The sequence below is a fragment of the Oryctolagus cuniculus genome, chromosome 17 (genome assembly GCF_051225735.1).
Source record: "Oryctolagus cuniculus isolate XC-2025 breed Fujian yellow rabbit chromosome 17, ASM5122573v1, whole genome shotgun sequence".
NCBI classification, from domain to species: domain Eukaryota; kingdom Metazoa; phylum Chordata; class Mammalia; order Lagomorpha; family Leporidae; genus Oryctolagus; species Oryctolagus cuniculus.
Genome location: NC_142883.1, coordinates 9752351 through 9770234, shown reverse-complemented (window position 1 = coordinate 9770234; position 17884 = coordinate 9752351). Strand labels below are relative to the sequence as shown.

Here is a 17884-nt window from a genome sequence, read left to right as displayed (position 1 = left end):
TTAAAAGTTCATTTGTGTGTCTTCCCAGTTAATAGTTCTTAAGTTTTTTCAACCTTGGTTCTGTTGACATTCAAGTAATCTTATTCTTTTTTTAAAAAAAGATTTACTTATTTATTTGCAAGTCAGAGTTACACAGAGAGGAGAGGCAGAAAGAGTGAGTGAGAGAGAGGGAGAGAGAGAGAGAGAGAGGTTTTCCATCCAATGGTTCACTCCCCAGTTGGCCACAACGGCTGGAGCTGACACTTCAGGCCAGGGCATTAACCCACTGTGCCACAGCACCGGGCCCCATGAAAGCATTGATATTTTTATGGAAGCTTCTTTGGTGGATGATCCCTTAAAAGTTCAATTCTGTTATAGAGAATAAGAAAAATAATCTATTTATAGATTTCAACTGTGCTATTTACAAACCTCCAATTAATCCATAACTCTGAAAAATACAAAGGTATATTCCCTATCAATGCTTACTTTGTCCAAAATTGAACCCTCATCCTTTAACCTGAAACTGATTTCTTCCACTCATGCCTATCCTAGCTATGGAGAGTATAAGTGCACAAGAGTATTTTGTGTGTGAGTAAGGAATACATTCTCTTTGAGAATAGTGCAGCAGTTTAGAATGTGTATGTATAAGTGAACATCCACTGGTCTTTATATTTTCTGGGTGATAGGTTAGGAAGGAAGACTCCAAAGACCAGTTTGTCTGATTTCTGACCTGAGAAACTAGAGGAGATTAAGGTGTTTACCACTGCTATCATTTCTCCTTGAACCCTGGGGTTTAAGAATCTAAATCCTTAAATGTCTATCTGTACTCTCCATGTTGTGAGGAGATTTTGATTAACCCTTTTAGAAATATGAAAATAGGCCAGATTTTCACACCCATTTCTCATCTCTTGGACTCTCATAAAACTGCCACTGGTGGGTGGTCAGCAAGGGTGTGTATGGAGCAGTAGGTGAGTCAGTCACTTCTTGGGAATGCCTGCATTCTGAGTGCCTGGTTCATATTCTTACACCATTACTCCCTATGGATGCACACCCCGAGAGGCAGTAGATGATAGCTCAAATACCTTTGTGCTTGCAGCCCATGTGGAAGACCCATATTGGGTTTCAGATTCTGGGTTTCAACCCAGAGCTGCTTCAACCCAACTTAGTCCTGGCTATTTTGGGAATTAAGGAGTGAATCAGCCATGGTAGATCTCTGAATGGCTGTCTCTTTCTCTCTGCTTTTCAAATAAAATTGAAAAAAAAATTTTTTTAGAAAACTAAGCACACTAGAACCCCTATATTGAATAGGTCCCACACACTCTGCCTTGACTAAGCCAAAACCATTCATTCAACACTTAACAAATATTTTTGATCATTTACTGTGTACCAGGAATTGACCCAAGGACCCTAAATATAGTGAACTATAAAAAAGAATTCTCTCTGTAATGGAGTTTATATATTAGTGTAAGATAAGGAGAGAAATACAACAATATGGCAAATGAATAAATCAAGAAAGTTAAGTCAGATAGTGATAAGCACTAGAAAGAAACTTGAGCAAGAGGATGGGATAGGAAGTAATGGACAGGATGTAGAGGAAACTTCGGTTGGCTTGTTCAGGTATGACTCTTTGGGACATGAAATTTGTTTTGAGAAATAATGGTCGAGAGTCATTCAAAAAATGGAGCTATGGGAAGACCATTTCAAACAATGAATTACAATCCTAAAGATCTGAGACAGGAAGCAATTTGATGCCTTTAATATCTGTACTCTAGGGAGTAAGATTAGATATGGCTACAGACTGAACTATGCTCTTTAAAAGCTTATGTGTTGAAATGTTAGACTCAGTGTGACTCTGTTGGAGATAGGGCCTTTGAAAAGGTAATTTCAGTTAAGTGGTGTCCTAAGTGTGGAGTACTAATCCAATAGGACTTGTGTCCTTATAAGACAAAGAAAAGACACCAGAGCCTGTTCCCCACTCTCTGCACAAGTAAGAAAAAGAACCAAGTGAGGACACAGTGGAAAGACAGTCATCTAGAAGGAAGGTAGAAAAATCATATCACCACCCAAAACAAACTTTGTTGGCATTTTGGTCTCTGGCTTCTAGCTTTTCTCAAAACTGCAAGAAAATAAATTGCTAGTGTTTAAGTCACTCATCCTGAGATACTATGCCATGTGGCCCTAGCTGAATAGTAGAGAGCCTTAACTTTGGGACTCGTTAGGAATGAGGCAAGTTAGAAGTATGTTATTCTATTGTAAGGAAGGTTTGATTTGATTTACATGTAATAGAATCAAATTGTAGATATAAATTTTGAGTTTATTAGCAGGTGGAAGGTATTTCAAAAGGTACTACAATTATATTTCCTACAGATGGAATGTGGATAGAGTTGAGGTTATATGACCAAGAGTTGAGGTTATATGACTAAGATTCAAGTCACTTCAATATTAAGAGTTCTCTCAAACATTTTAAGAAGAATTAGCACCAATTCTACAAATCTTCCAAAGCAAATAGAAGATGAAAAACACTTTATGATACATTAAATGAGGCTGATTTGCCTCGATATAATAACCAGAAATAGCACAGTATAAGATCAGTATCTCATATAAACTTAGACATAAATTTCCCAAGCAAAATACCTTTATGAGCAATTTGTATATAGTCAAATGTAAAAAGTAATGATGCATCATGGTCAAGTGGGGCTTCTTCCAAGTATGCAGGCTAATAAATATTTATAAGTCAACATAATCTAATATATTAACAGACTAATCATATGATCATATCAGTTGGAGGGAAAAACATGACAAAATTCATCACCTATTTATTATTTTAAAAATAAAATTATCCAAAAATGAGATATAGTGAGTAGTATTATTAAATTGATAAAAAACATTTTCAAATAGTCCATGAGCTAGCATTGCACCTAGTGATGAAAATCTGAATAAGTTCCCTCTAAAATCAGAAGAAACAAAGCAAAGATGTTTGTTGTCATCATCTTTATTCAACAAATTGCTGGAAGTTCTAACCAGTACAATAAAACAAGGAATGGAAGCAAAGGTAGTATAAAGTTGAGATTGGATAGGAAAAAAGTAAAACTGTCTCTATTTCTAACTCACATGATTATATGAGAGTACTTCAGAAAGTTCTTGGAAAATGAAATTAAAAGGTAAGTTTATTTTGATGAAAAAAAAATTGGGATCCAAGAATATTTTTTCCAAATTACACATCTGAAAGCCCTTTTGTATATAAAAATAACAAGAGATCTTTAAAAAGGCCTAGAATTAATAGAAGAATTTTACAAGATCACAAGAGACAAGACCAACACATAAATACCAATCATATTTTATATATTAACAATGAATGTGTGGAATCAGCAATTAAAAATATAAGTGCATTTAAAAGTAGAAAAAAATAAAAAGAAAAAATAATGAAAAAAAAACAAAAAATGAAAAAAGAAAAAATATATAAGTGCATTTATAGTTATTCCAAGAAAGAGAGTAATAATTAAGTATAAATCTAACAACATAAGTGTAGAACCTGTATATTAAAAATTTCAAAATATTGATGAACAAGATCAAAGAGCATTTAAATAAAATGGAGAGATGACTGTATCATGAATGGGAAGAGTTGCATAAAAATTCTTCTCTAATTGATCTATAGTTTAGTGTAATTCATATCAAAACTCCAGAAATACATATTCATGCATACAGAGAAGCTTATTCTGTGACCTGCTACCAGGGAACGTCAGAAAAGCCCTTCCTTGGTTTTGTGAAGTGCTTCGGGGGAGACAGACAAACGGAAGTTCCGAAGCCCCTTCTGCTTCAGCAGTTTTCTCAAATGGCAAGGTGCCACTTTTGGGGGTTACATGCTGAACAACGCTATCATCGATTGATAAAGATAAACCCGAATTCCAAAGTAAATCTAGGACGAGTGCTCTTGCAACTCTTTCTGTCTCTTTGGTACTGTGGATAAAAAGCTCCTGCATATTTTGGTGAAGGTAATCAAAAGAGAATTAGAGAAAGTAAAAGGAATTTATGGTATCTGTGTTATATCTCAATAGAACTTTTTTTGAAAAAGATAGAGTACAATATGCCAGTTTGGTTTCTGAAATAATAATATTCTTAAATAACTTCCCAAGACCCAGATAATAGGCTAAGGCCTTGTTTACCATCCATTAAACCCTTACAATAGCCCTGAGAGATGAGAAAACAGACTTAAAGAGATTACAGAATACCTTGCAATTTATGGAGCTAGTAAATGGTGAAGTTAGGACCAGATTTCAAGTCCATGCATCAACCTCTGCTTTGTCCTCCTGAACTGGCCATGTGATAAGGAACTTCTTGGCAAGGGCAGCAAACAAGTGCTAAGTATTTCACATGTCTTGGCATCAGTGCGTCTGTTTGTTTAGGTAAGGGTAATAATGAAATCACTCTCTTTTTCTTTTGATAATAAATCCTCCAGTCATGCATGCTTTACATGTAAATGCTTTAGAATTCAGTAGAGCTGCGTATGCTTATAAAAGCGGGATTAGCTCTCAAGTGAAGTGGTTTCTGAAAGAGTCACGCATGTGAGGCTGTGGTGGTGCTCTGGAAGTCTCTTTAGATCAGGACAGGTCCTAACTGGCACAAAGGGAAGGAGTCACAGCAATTAGAATAATGGGGCGAGATGGAACAAAAAAGAGCTCCGAAGTCTCCTCTTTCTAATCAAGAGCTCTGATAAAAGATACACAGACACTCAGCAAGAGCATTCCAAGGTTGAATCAGGGGCTCAAACTTATTTCCAAACCTGCTGTCATTTGAAGTGTAAGTTCAGAAAAACAAGCAACCAACAATCAAACAAATTCTCTCATCTTGGGCCAAATTTTGAGCTGAACGAAAACAGAATATTTTCTAGAAGGTTATTAAATGTTTGGCACACATTAAACAATCCTTTATTTGTTGTAAAATTAATTTTAAGCTCTCACAGCTTCAATGGTACTAGCAGGTTTAAGTAAAGAGACAAATGTGGAGGAAAATGTGAATGGTAACTATTCAAATCAACTCACATGAAACACAAGGGTGGGACCCCATTAATCACTCCTTGTATTATTACAGGTGCCCACTTTGATGACTTGTTGTGCTGGTGCCTTTGATCTCCATTGTCGGAAAGACTCTGCTCCGTTTCAAAAGAAACTGCATGTCCCCATTCCCCATTCACTGGCTTTTGAATCAAACCAGTAATGGGCCTCACAGATAGAATTCCACCATTGGCCATTCACAAAGGGGCAAATGCTAAGTCTGTTGCATCACTTCCAAATATTTCTTTCAGCAGAGAGTATTTTTTTAAACCTGTTAGCTAATATTGCCATCTGCTCTGGTTACTAATAAGGCTTAAAGTCTAGGCCTTAATCATAAAATATTTTGCCAAAGTCTTTTTATATTCTGCTATTTTAAGGAATAAAATATTAAGCCTGGGTAGACATTGTAAAAAATGTTTTTCAAGGCTGGTTTTATGCCTTTGCTGCTGATGACAATAACATTCCTATTTGTAATTCAAAGCCTTATTTTAGATAAGGGTGCCTTCACTGAGCCCTGGTCAGCAAGAGGAGGACCTTGAATTTTCCATGGGATTTTCCTACGGGCTCACATCTCCAATCGTAGGGCCAATCACATACTTATTTTTGGTGCAGAGGGAAGGTACTTTGCCTTCATGAAGGACAAAAATAAACAAAACTTGTAAAGAAAAGGGGCACAGATTGGCGCCTCCTCACACAGGACACCAAATATAAGAAAAAGAGGCTCAGCACAGAGAGGAGACAGAATACAAACTCGCAACCAGACTAAATTCATTCAGAGAAAATAAATCTGCAGAGGTGGGTGACCACCTGCCTGTGTGGACACAGACTGAACACGTGGCAGAGGGCCCAAGAGGTGGCTGACCAACGGCTGGTGTGCACAGACTGAATCTGTGCCAGAGGGCTCCAACCCCAGGGGCTGGGCTTTTCTATATTTTAAGTGGGCTGGGGTGGGGTTAGGGTAGGGGCAGCAGGTGGAAGTGAATTCCTCCATATAGGTCTTTCAAGTTTGGTCTGCCTGTTTCCAAACCTGGGGAAGAATGTGGAGGAAGGGGGTGAAGACAACAGGGTGTGAGACCAAATTGAGGTTCAGGGACAAGGGATCAATTCTGATTTTATCTCTCTTTTGGGCAATGGGCTGGAATGGCCGAGGTTTCTGTCTTTGTCTTATCAATCCTGACTCTGAGGATAGATAAGGGAATACATCTTTTCATGTGTTGGTTCCATCTCTTACCACACTGATTTATTGGTGTAGAAGCAACATTCTTCACCCAAAAAGAGACAAAATCCTCCTGTCTCTCGACTGTGAGATCTAGTCCCTGGTGGTTCTGGAGAATTATGGCTGCCAGTGAATCCATCTGATCCTGGAGGTGAGACAATTGCTGTGCTAGGTCGTTTATGTTTTCTTTGAGACTGAGAGATAAACTTTCAATTTTATTTGCCTTGACTACTGAAATGGCTAGTCCAGCCATTCCTGTTCCCATCAAGATACCCAGTGAGATTATCAAAGGGGTGAGTCCAAAACCCCTCCTGACAGGGTGGGTTATAAGAACAGAAAATGGAGATTGGTTTAGGGTATGGGACAAAGGAGGAAACAGGAAGGCAAGTGTATGGGTCCCTGTCCAGTTAATGGGAGGCAGATGTACGCCTGGTTGCAGGAGAGAACGCATGCTCCTGTTTCTGGTCCTATACACTTGATCATACGGGAAGTGATAATCTTTATGCTTTCCTGCTGCAGGTGAATATGATGAGTAAATGCCCTTCACTGGGTGTGAGGAGTAGCGGTGGCCAGTAGGGGGTGGGCCTGGAAGAGTGACAACTAGGTCACAGGTGCTGGGTAATGAATCTGCATTATGGGAACAAGGAAAGGAACTGCGCATGATGCATAAAGGGACTTGACCAATCAGCGAGGCCCTGGCAAAAATACCATGGACAGGTACAACAGATGGATCCTCTGGTATTATTTCCCTATACAATACCAGTGTTTCTTCCTCTAGCCCTGCTGGCATTTCTTCCTGGGAATTCCAGAAAACTCATAGCTCCTCGGGCTCTGCCTTTCCTTAAATAACTGGCCCTTGTGAGCACAGAAAATGTGGTTCATTTGTACTAGGTTTTAAGTATCTAAGGCTCGATAAAGAAGGTGATATGGTAGAGTGGACTTGCAGCCAGGAGTCAAGGAACCGAAGGCCTAGTTTGCCCTTACTGATTGGTTAACCTTGGCAAAATCAGTCCATACCTTACAGGCTCAGCTTCCTCATCTGTGATCTGAGGTCAGTAACATTGGCTTATCTCAATGAGCCGTTGGCTTACTATTTCAGTTTGTAAGTGGCAAACCGCAACATGGGTGTTACACAGAATAATGACTGAGCTACAAGGCTTAGTTGTGGGGAATATGGGACGGGGTAAGGAAAAGAGGAACAAAACAGAGAGGAGATGGGATACAAACTACAGACAAATTTATTCAAGGGGAAATAAATTCGCAGAGGTGGCCAACTGCCAGCGTGCACACAGACACATGGCAGAGGGCACAGTCCTCCAGTAGACTGGGTCTTACATAGCTAAGGGTCCGGCAGGAGAGCAGTGGGCAAAAGTGAGATTCCTCTTACAGGTCTTTCCCAGGCTTTCAAACCTGGAAAAAGAATGCAGGGGTTGAGATAGGGAATAATACAGGACATGGGCCTGAGCTGGTCTCTTGAAATAAAGCAGGGGTAAACAGGTAAAGGGAATTCTATCTGCTTTCAGGCCAGGGAATAAAATGGCTGAGGCTTAAGTCTTATTCCATCAGAAAGAATTATAAGAACTGAAAAAACAATACAACCTGGAAAAGGGAAATGTCTATTTGTATTAGTCTTCTGTCGTTGCGTCATTTATTACCCCAACCTTATGGCTTAAAATAACATGTGTTTACTACTTCGCCAGTTTTGTGAATCAGGGATCCAGGTACAACTTAACTGAATCCTTAGGAAAGGATTTGTCTATAATCAAAATTTCATCCAGACAAAAAAAGAAGGCAATCCTGCCTTTTTCAACAATATGGATGAAGCCTGAGGGCACTTTCAGACTCAGAAAGATAAATAGATCTCGTGTAATAGGTGAAATTGAAAATCTAAGCTCATAGAAACAGAGGATAGAATGATGATTGCCTGGAACTGGGGGTAGAGGAAATGAGGAGATATTGATCAGAGAGTATGGCTTTCAGATATAAAACAAGAACGTTCTGAGGATCCGAGATACAGCATTATGACTAACTAATAATACAGTTGACTTTCTACATCCATGGGTTCCACACCTGTGGATTCAACCGACTGTTGGTCAAAAACATTTTTAAAAATATTTTGCATGTATACTGAACACACAAAGACTTTTTCCTTGTCACTGTTCCCTAAACAATACAGTAAAATAAATATTTACATAGAATTTACACAGTATTAGGCATATGAGTAATCTAGAGATGATCAGAAGAGTTAGGAGGTTGTGTATAGGATGCATGCAAATACTATGCCATTGTAGATCGGAACTCAAACTCATGAAGTCATCACCCTGGTTGTAAGGCTGAGGTCCCCACCTGTTTGCTGACTATTGTCCAGGGGCTACTATCAGCTCCAAGAGATTCTCCACAGGTCCTTGCTATGTGGCCTCTCACAGTGTGGCACCTCATTCCTTCAAAGACAGAAAGACTTTAGCCTGCCCCATACTAGCAGACTATATATAATATAGTACTCACGAGTGACATCATTGCCTTTGTCAAATACTGGACATACTCACAGGAGTGACATCATATTACTTTTGCATTTTCTGTTTGTTAGAAGCAAGTCACAAGTCCTACCCAGATTCAAGGGGGGATGCACAGATGACACAAAGGCATGCACACCTAGAGGTAAGATTATGGGAGCTTCCTTTGAATTTTTCCAACACATTATTCATTGTTGTGCCTCTGGAAGTTAAGTGTACATACTAGAGTATTTTTTTTAATTCATAGAATACATACTCAGGCTTCTCTTCCTGTTGTTTCTCTGTTTGCTTTTGGTTTTAAATAGATCCTACTTTGGAATGTAGCATATACTACTGAAGTAGAATATCTCACATCCCTGTAATGTACAAAACATACAGAGTATCCTACTGATGAGCCCAGACTGCTATTGAACGTTATCATTGTCCTCTAAGAAGTCTTCTGGTTTCAGTGAGTGTGTCTACCTGAGCTACCCAGCCTTGTTGAAGCTCTGCACCTGCTTCCTACCGTGCTCTTTTTCTGTGAGCTGAGAGGCTGAACTGCATAGCTGCTAAGTCCTGTGCATTCCCAATGCAATCAACCAACAGGAGGCCAGAGCTGAAGAGAGAAGAATGAAGCTGCTTCACCTAAGACCTTGTCCCCTCTCTGTGGAATCAGCTTTAGGCTGCCTCTTCTCATGGCGCGCCTTCCATGACTCTACTACCACCATTCAGCAGATGCTCTTTTCTCTCTTTCGCGTTCAGTCATGGAAATGACAATAACTTGGATGTTATTAGACCCTGGTTACATCCCTGTTTTTGTTTTTACTTTTGTGATCTGGTTTCTCTGAACCTTGCTCATACCTTTGCTAATAGTTCTTTTATTACATCTTCCTGAAATAAATTGAGTGTGGCATTTTCCTTGCTAGGAAACTAGCAGATTTGTTACACAAGAAATTAAAGCTCTATGAGCACAGGTGTTTGCTCACATGATAATCAAATGTTGTTGAATGAAAGAGAAAAGCAATGACCGTTGCCAGTGAATGGCCTTTCCCCCATTTGATCATTCAACATATCTTGGGGGCTGCCTCTGCCTTCTGCAGTTCTAACAAAGAGCCAAAGTGATGATCCCAATTTTCCGGAAACTTTTCCTAGTGGTCTGCAATTATAGATATGTTTACTCTAGAATGGATGAGAGCATTGGCTTTCTTTTTATTTTTTTAAAACATTTATTTTATTTATTTGAAAGACAGAGTTACAGAGAAAGGTATATAGAGAGAAAGCAGTCTTCCATCTGCTGGTTCACTCTCCAAATGGCCGCAACAGCTGGAGCTATGCCAATCCGAAACCAGGAGCCAGGCGCTTCCTCTGAGTCTCCCACGTGGGTGCAGGGGCCCAAGGACTTCGGCCATCTTCTACTGCTATCCAGGCCACAGCAGAAAGCTGGATCAGAAGAGGAGCACCTGGGACTATAACTGGCGCCCATATGGGATGCCGGCACTTCAGGCCAGGGCGTTAACCCACTGCACCACAATGCCAGCCCGAGCATTGGCTTTCTGTTGTCTCTTTTACTTTTAGTCTGAAGACAGGTGGGGAAGGAAGAGTAAAACTAAAATATAAAAAAATTAAAATTTAAAAAACTGGATCTGTTTATTTGCAATAGGACCTTAGAATTGACTTCAGTATTTAATAAAATTATAATGTACATCTGCAGTGTAAGAGACAACAGTGCAGGAGCAGAGGTTATAATACTAAAAGAGAATTAATAAAACACTTCAGAGAAAGATAAGATATGTTTTAATACTGGATAAAGCTAAGCTTTAAAAAAAAGGAAGCATTCCATCAGAATACTATAATTAAAAATGTGTGAGATTATGGAATGCTCAAGGAAGTGTGAAATTTTGATTTTAAAGGATAATTAAAAGAGCATTTGACAGGAGAGCTAATATTGCATGTGGTTGAAAACTTGGAAATCATGCATGATTTAATCAATGATTTTAAAGACTCCATGTGACTAGTTTAGAAGACTGCTGTTTTTTTTCCTATCAATCTTTGCCCAGTGGTGTCTGATCAATATCACTGAAATACCTTAAACATTTGTTTTAATCATACAGATATGAGTTATCATAGCTTCAAATATGAAATAAGCTACTGCCAGACTTCTGGACTTTGTCTACATTCTGTTCTTTTATTAGTTTCGACATTGCAGACACAAGATATCCTGGATGGACCAAGGACTTTGGAGTATGAATCCCATTTCTAGACATGGAGTCATTTTGTTTGTTCGTCAGCTCATAGACCATTTATACTACTTCCTTTAGTACTTTAAAAATAGGACACAATATTTCAACACTAAAAAATCTACTCTTCCACAAGCAAGTCACTTTGCATTTAAAAGAAATAAAGACCCAGCTCAGGTACAATTCATAGGCACTGTGAGTTTTAAGATATATTTTGAACAATGGCTTTTATTTGAAGTTTATAGACAATATACTTGTTTACTTAGTACTATCAGAACTCAATTAGTTGCTCAATATATGTGCACAGAGGCCAGCACTGTGGCACAGCAGGTCAACGCCCTGGCCTAAAGTGCCGGCATCCCATATGGGTGCCAGTTTGAGACCCGGCTGCTCCACTTCCAATCCAGCTCTCTGCTCTGGCCTGGGAAAGCAGTACAAGTTGGCCCAGATCCTTGGGCCCCTGCATCCACGTGGGAGACCTCCCGGAAGAAGTTCCTGGATCCGGCTTCAGATCAGCCCAGCTCCAGCTGTTGCAGCCAATTGGGAACTGAAACACTGGGTGGAAGACCTCTCTCTCTCTCTCTCTCTGCCTCTTTCTCTGTGTAACTCTTTCAAATAAATAAATAAATAAATCTTTTAAAATATGTATATATATATATGCACAACATATTCTGTTTGTTTATCAATATCTTTAGAAGATCTTTACTAATTATTTATTTCTATTTTTGAAACTTTGGTTGGAAATCACAGATTCTGGTGGCAATTGTGGAAGAGCTACAAGAGATGCAGCACTGGGTCCATTGTTCCTGGGACTTGTGTTCCATGCCCATCTCTGTCACCAACTGCCTATTCACAGTCAATCACTGTACCTCTCTGACCTTCATTTTCATCTTCTGAAAAGTTATCATACAAAAACAAGAAGTTTGATTGCATAATCACTGTGATCCTTGTTTTCTAAGGTTCTCTATTATATACTTTGATTTTAACTTACTCAAAATACACTTAAGCCTCATAGTTCATTTGCAAAAATTTATATGTTAACCCACTCAAAAGATTTATTGAACATTTTCTGTATTCAAAGTGTTAGGTATGGTAATATAAGCAAATAAAAAAAAAAGACATAAATGAAAGATCTTTGTGAGTGAAATCCCAGCAGAAAGAATGGGCCCTTAAAGAAGGAGGTACCTTTCTCTGAAGGGAGGAGAGAACTTCCACTTTGAGTATGACCTTGTCTAAATAAGATCAAAGTTGGTGAACTCAAAAGGCTTCCATAGCCTTGGCAACTCATGACAAGAGCCTAGGGTGATTACTGAAGCCATAAACAAGAGTGTCAATTGTTAAATCAACAACAGGAGTCACTGTGCACTTACTCCCCATCTAGGATCTCTGTCCTTAATGTTTCGTGCAATGTGAATTAATGCTATAACTAGTACTCAAACAGCACTTTACACTTTGTGTTTCTGTGTGGGTGCAAACTGTTGAAATCTTTACTTAATATATACTGAATTGAACTACTGTATGTAAAGATAATTGAAAATGAATCTTGATGTGAATGGGATGGGAGAGGGAGCAGGAGATGGGAGGGTTGCGGGTGGGAGGGAGATTATGGGGGGTGGGGGAAGCCACGATAATCCATAAGTTGTACTTTGGAAATTTACATTTATTAAATAAAAGTTTAAAAAATAAGCAAATAAAGTTAACACAGTTGTTGAACTTCTTTTAAAATACTCTATAAAGATTATCACTACTTTAAAAGAATTTATAATCTATCAAAGAGCAAAATTACATTCACAAATAAGCCTAGTACTTGCCAGTGAGTGACAAGAGAGCCTGAAATCAGGATCCAAAGCAGTGGACAATGGTTTTATGTCTAGTAACCATGGTAAGAATGGAAATGATAGCTGAAATCTAATGTTTTTTGTATGCCAGGTCCTGGGTCAAGTGCTCTTCTGGCTCAAAATAGTGTTAGTAGGTGGATACGTTACATCCTCCAATCTACATGTTGGGAAAGGTTGTCACAGCCATGGATAGAACTACACAAGGACAGAATGAGGATTTTAATTCAGGCTGCTATATGATAGAAAACCCACTCCTTTTAATATGCAATCAAGATGTTTGATATATTTTCAGCAAAAGTAAGATAATTTCCAGCATATGACATCTAAGAAAACTTAAAATATTCCACATGTTATGCCTTTACATCGGTTTTCAAAAGTTCTCCACCTCAAGGTTATCTTATGAGAATCATTTGGTTGAATTTATGAAAAATATAGATTGCTGAGGCCAAAGTGGGGCATAGCAAGTTAAGCTGCTGTTTGCAATGCCAAAATCCCATATCAGAGTGTCAGTTCCAGTCTAGCCACTCTGCTTATGAATCAGCTTCCTGCTTCCTGCCTATGCATGCCATAAGGCAGCAGAAAATGTCCTAAGTAATTGGGCCCCTGCCACTTACGTGGAAACCAGGAGGGAGTTCCTGATACCTAGCTTTGACCTGGCTGAGATCTGGACACTGAGGCCATTTGGGAAGTGAACCAACATACAAAAGATTCTCTTCTCTCTCTCTGTCCTCTCTCTCTCTCTCTGTCCTCTCTCTCTCTTTCTATTTCTCCATCACTCTGCCTTTCAAATAAATAAATGATTAAGTTTTTAAAAAATGCAGATTCCTTGTCCTACCCTAGACCTAAATCAAAATTCTGAGATTGTGCTAGATAATTTGTATCTTTAACAATAATTTTGGTTTATGCTGATATACACCAAATGCAATACAAATCTTAAAGAATAATATTGGATTTCAATAGATGAATAAGTTGTACAAAAATTGTAGATGGAGAGAATATGGATGAAGGGGTAACAACCAGTCTAGGGGTTTGAGACCAAAGAATTGCCTGGAATGTAGGGCATACATAAGGAAGTAGCAAGATACAAGCCATCAAAAGCACAGGTAAACTTATTGTGAGCCTTGAGTAAAGTTCGTAGGATTTTGGGTTTTATTGGACTTTTTTTCAAATGGAGCCATCTGTTTTTTGTTTTTGTTTTGGATGGAAAAATAGTCTATTAAAGTAAGATTTGGGAGCAATCATTTGGGGGCCAGCATTGGAATGGCTTAGATGTGGGTGAATTGACAAGAGCTTCCTTTATTGAGGCTCTTAGTTAAAGTTTGAATGAATAAATATGCATAATGTCACTCGATAGTATGGAATTTCCAGAAGGAACTAAACTACATTGTGAGAAAACAAAACAGAACCATGTAAGACATTTCCTGGTTATAGATATTGTTAGAGGAATTCAAATGATAGAAGTTTGGATGTCTGAAGGTCTAGGATGATGCAGCATCATTAATAGGAAGAGAGTAATCAGAAGGAGGCATTGGTGGAGTATTCACGTTTACAGATTATTGTAGTGTCAGCAAGATGTGCCGATCTTGAGGTCCAATAGGCAGTTGGAAATTGAAGTCAGAATTAAAGATAAAATGTGATTCCTTGAGGTCTAGATCGGATGTGTTTTAATTACTGATAGGAGAACGTTGAAGGTGAGGGAGAAAATGAGGCTATCCAGAGAAATGGACACAAAGCAGTGCCTGGGGAAACCTTCACTGATGCTGTGGAGATGAGAATGAGGGAAGAAATGAAAACTTTATTCTCAGGAGGAGTAGGACAGAAATATAACCTGAAATTACCCTTCAGTATATTCTCGTCTTAAACAGCAGGGAGAGAAAAGCACACATGAATGTCTTAAAATATTACCAGTAGCCATATTACTTACATTTCCAGAAACTTATGGTGCAAGTTAAAATAATTTTCTGCTCTGGTGGCTATGAAGATGGAAATGGATTTCATGTCTCCTAGTCACTCTTTAGATTGTAGACTAATAGGTCTTTAGATTTTTTATAGAATATTAAGTTAAATAGTATTTGAAAACATCATCTAGAGAGCAAAAACCTGTATCTGATCAAAATTATTTGATTCTGAGAGGGCCAGACATAGGACTCTTGACTTAAAGGCTCCTAGTGCATTCTATCTGGGTGGTGGTGAGTTTACTCAGGTACAACTTGGGACCAACTATGCGACATTCAAAAGTAAAGTTTCATATTCTTCAATAGTGATAGTCCTCCCATAAATATACCTTATCATGAAGAACTTTACTACAATGTATTTTCAAGTCCAGCCTGGAATCAGAACAGGCAAGGCAAGGAAATATCAAAAGCCAAAAGAAAATCAAATTGATAGAAGTATCAGAAAGCCAAGTTCAGATGGCTTCAGTCTTTGGTGAAAGTTCAAGGAAATCGTTTTCATTAGAGTAAGTTTCCTTTCACTGACTATGCCTCTGGGCATGCAAAAGTGTCCTTCCATGCAATGGGGAGTTAGCATATTTGTGCATGGGGATAAGGCTGCCTTTGATAATATAAAACCCCATCATTACCTCATTTTGGTATAGTCTGATATTTTCCTAAACAGATGTCATGGAAAATTCATTGAGAAAGAACATAACTTGTTACAAAAGTAACCCACAGATTTTATCTTTCTTTTTTTTTCTTAAAAGTTCAAAGTAAGGAGAAAACAATTTAATTGAGGTAAGTCTTATAAGAAAAATAACTGAAAAGTAATTCATGTGGTACTAACTGGGTAGTATTTCAAGTAAATTGTGTTAAATGGAGGTTTATTTGCCCTAAAGACCCTGTGATGGTGTTTGACCTGTCAAAAGTATTCTATTTTCTTTAAGTCTTTATCATTTTTTTAAAATCTACTTATCTGAAAGGTGGAGTTACAAAGAGGGAGAGGTAGAGGCAGAGAGAGAGAAGTCTTCCATCCACTGGTTCACTCCCTAATGGCCACAATGGCCAGGGCTGGGCCAAACCGAAGACAGGATCCAGGAGCTTCTTCTTTCATCTCCCACAGGGGCCCAAACATCTGGACCATCTTCCACTGCTTCCCAGCCTCACTAGCAGAGAAATGGATCAGAAGTGGAACAGCTGGGACTTGAACTGGTGCCCACACGGGATGCCAGCATTGCAGGAGGTGACTTAACCTGCAGTGCCACAGCTCTGGCCAGCCCCAAGTCTTTATTACCTTTATTTTATTTAGATTCTTTCTATATTAAGAAGATGCCATTGTGAACAGACAAGTAACTTTTTAGTTCATTTGTCTCTTTGTTCATGAGCTGTTGACATACTATTGCCATTGACAGCAACAAAGATGTATTTGCAAATAATGGACTGAGTTCAGAGCTATGACAAAGGGTAAAGACACAGTACTTGATTGTTGGATAATCAAATCCTTGACTTTGATTCTCAGTTAAACACTATTTGAACTTGTCACAAAAACAAGGAAATATTTCTTCAGGCTTATATCTTGGAAATTAGTGTAGAGGAAAGCTGCAACCATTAGTATGACGCAATAAGTAGTTATTCAAAGCATGGCTTTACGATATGCTTTATACTTCTCAGAATCCAAGCCTGCATAGCCTTGGAAGGGATCTGAGAATCCGCTAATTCACTTTTCTCTGGAGTCTTCTAAAGAACTACGCTAACTACTATTCACTTGTTAGAATTATTCACACACATATGCTGATGATACCAGTGGATGATGAGGATGTACAACATTAGAAACTATCACATATTGCTCATGGGAAAGCAAGATGGTACAGTCACTTTCGGAAATCTGCTGACAGCGTCTTATAGAATCAAACAATAGGAAATTTGGGAAATACGCTGACAGTGTCTTACAGAATCAAACTTACCACAGAACCCGGCAATTTTACCCCTTGATATTTACCCACACAGTAAAAGAACATTTAGGATCATATAAAAGCTTGACTATGAATGATGAGAAAAACTTTATTCATAACTGTCAAAACCTGGAAACAATCCAGATATTTTCAATTGTTGACTAGATAAATAAACCATGATGCATCTATGCAATTAAACTGTATTTACTAAATAAAGAGGGATGAATCTCAAATACATTTTGCTTGGTGAAAGGAGCTAGCCCCAAAAGTCTACGTACATACTATACAATTCAATTTATTTAACATTCTGGAAAAGGCAAATTATAAATAAAGAGAACAATCAATGGTTGCCTAGTGTTGTGAGGGTGTTTACTATAAGGGACAGTGTAAAGGAATTCGGGCAATTCTAAAACTGTTGTGAACTGAATCCTTTAGAATTGTACATCACGTAGTGAATGTTATTGTATTATAAGTTTTATTTTTTAAAATGTTGACTTCTTTATTTTCATTTACTTGACAGGGAGATTGAGAGAGAGAACTTTCATCTCTGGTTCACTCCCAAATACCCCCAAGACCGGGATTGTGCCAGGCTGCAGCCAGGAGCTGAGAACTTCAGCGTGATCTCCTATTAAGGTGACAGTGGCACAAACACGTGAGCCATCAGCTGCTGCCTCCCAGGATATATTAACAGGAAGCTGGATCAGAAAACCACAGTGATTATAGAGAAACCACCTGTGTGATGCAGGATAACCACTCGGTTAGCAACCATAATTCCATCTGCTATCTTCATTCTCCTTTGCCATGGAATGTAACAAATTCACTGATTCTATGGATTAGGTTATGACAACATTGGAAGTACATTGTGCTACCTACCACAGGTATATCCATCTCATTAAGAATTGTCACTCCCCTGCGATAGATTATAGAATTAACCAAAATATTCTAACCAGAAATAAAGTAAAAAATAATGTCTGAATGTTGCCGGACTTCACCAGCGTCTTTTATTTTACATTAAATAGGATCTCATGCTCATATAGATTATAGGTCATCCTTTAAAGAAGTAAATAAGCCAGTGTTCAGAGGAATACAGACAGCGAAAAGTTATCTACTCTCTTGATCTTCCTCAGTAATTAAGAGACCGCCAGCACCATTTTGTCTCTACTGAAAACTGTACTAAAAAGTTTA

The 17884-nt window shown here is 38.4% G+C and overlaps 1 long non-coding RNA gene across 1 annotated transcript in view; it reads left to right on the top strand.

Annotated features, from left to right (window-relative positions):
• LOC149121095 (uncharacterized) overlaps positions 1-17675 on the top strand; it is a 30302-nt gene extending 12627 nt beyond the window's left edge. Inside the window, exon 2 of the long non-coding RNA XR_016223963.1 lies at positions 17220-17675. This is a non-coding gene — a long non-coding RNA (uncharacterized LOC149121095). The remainder of the gene's footprint in view (positions 1-17219) is intronic.
• The last annotated feature ends 209 nt before the right edge of the window (positions 17676-17884 follow it).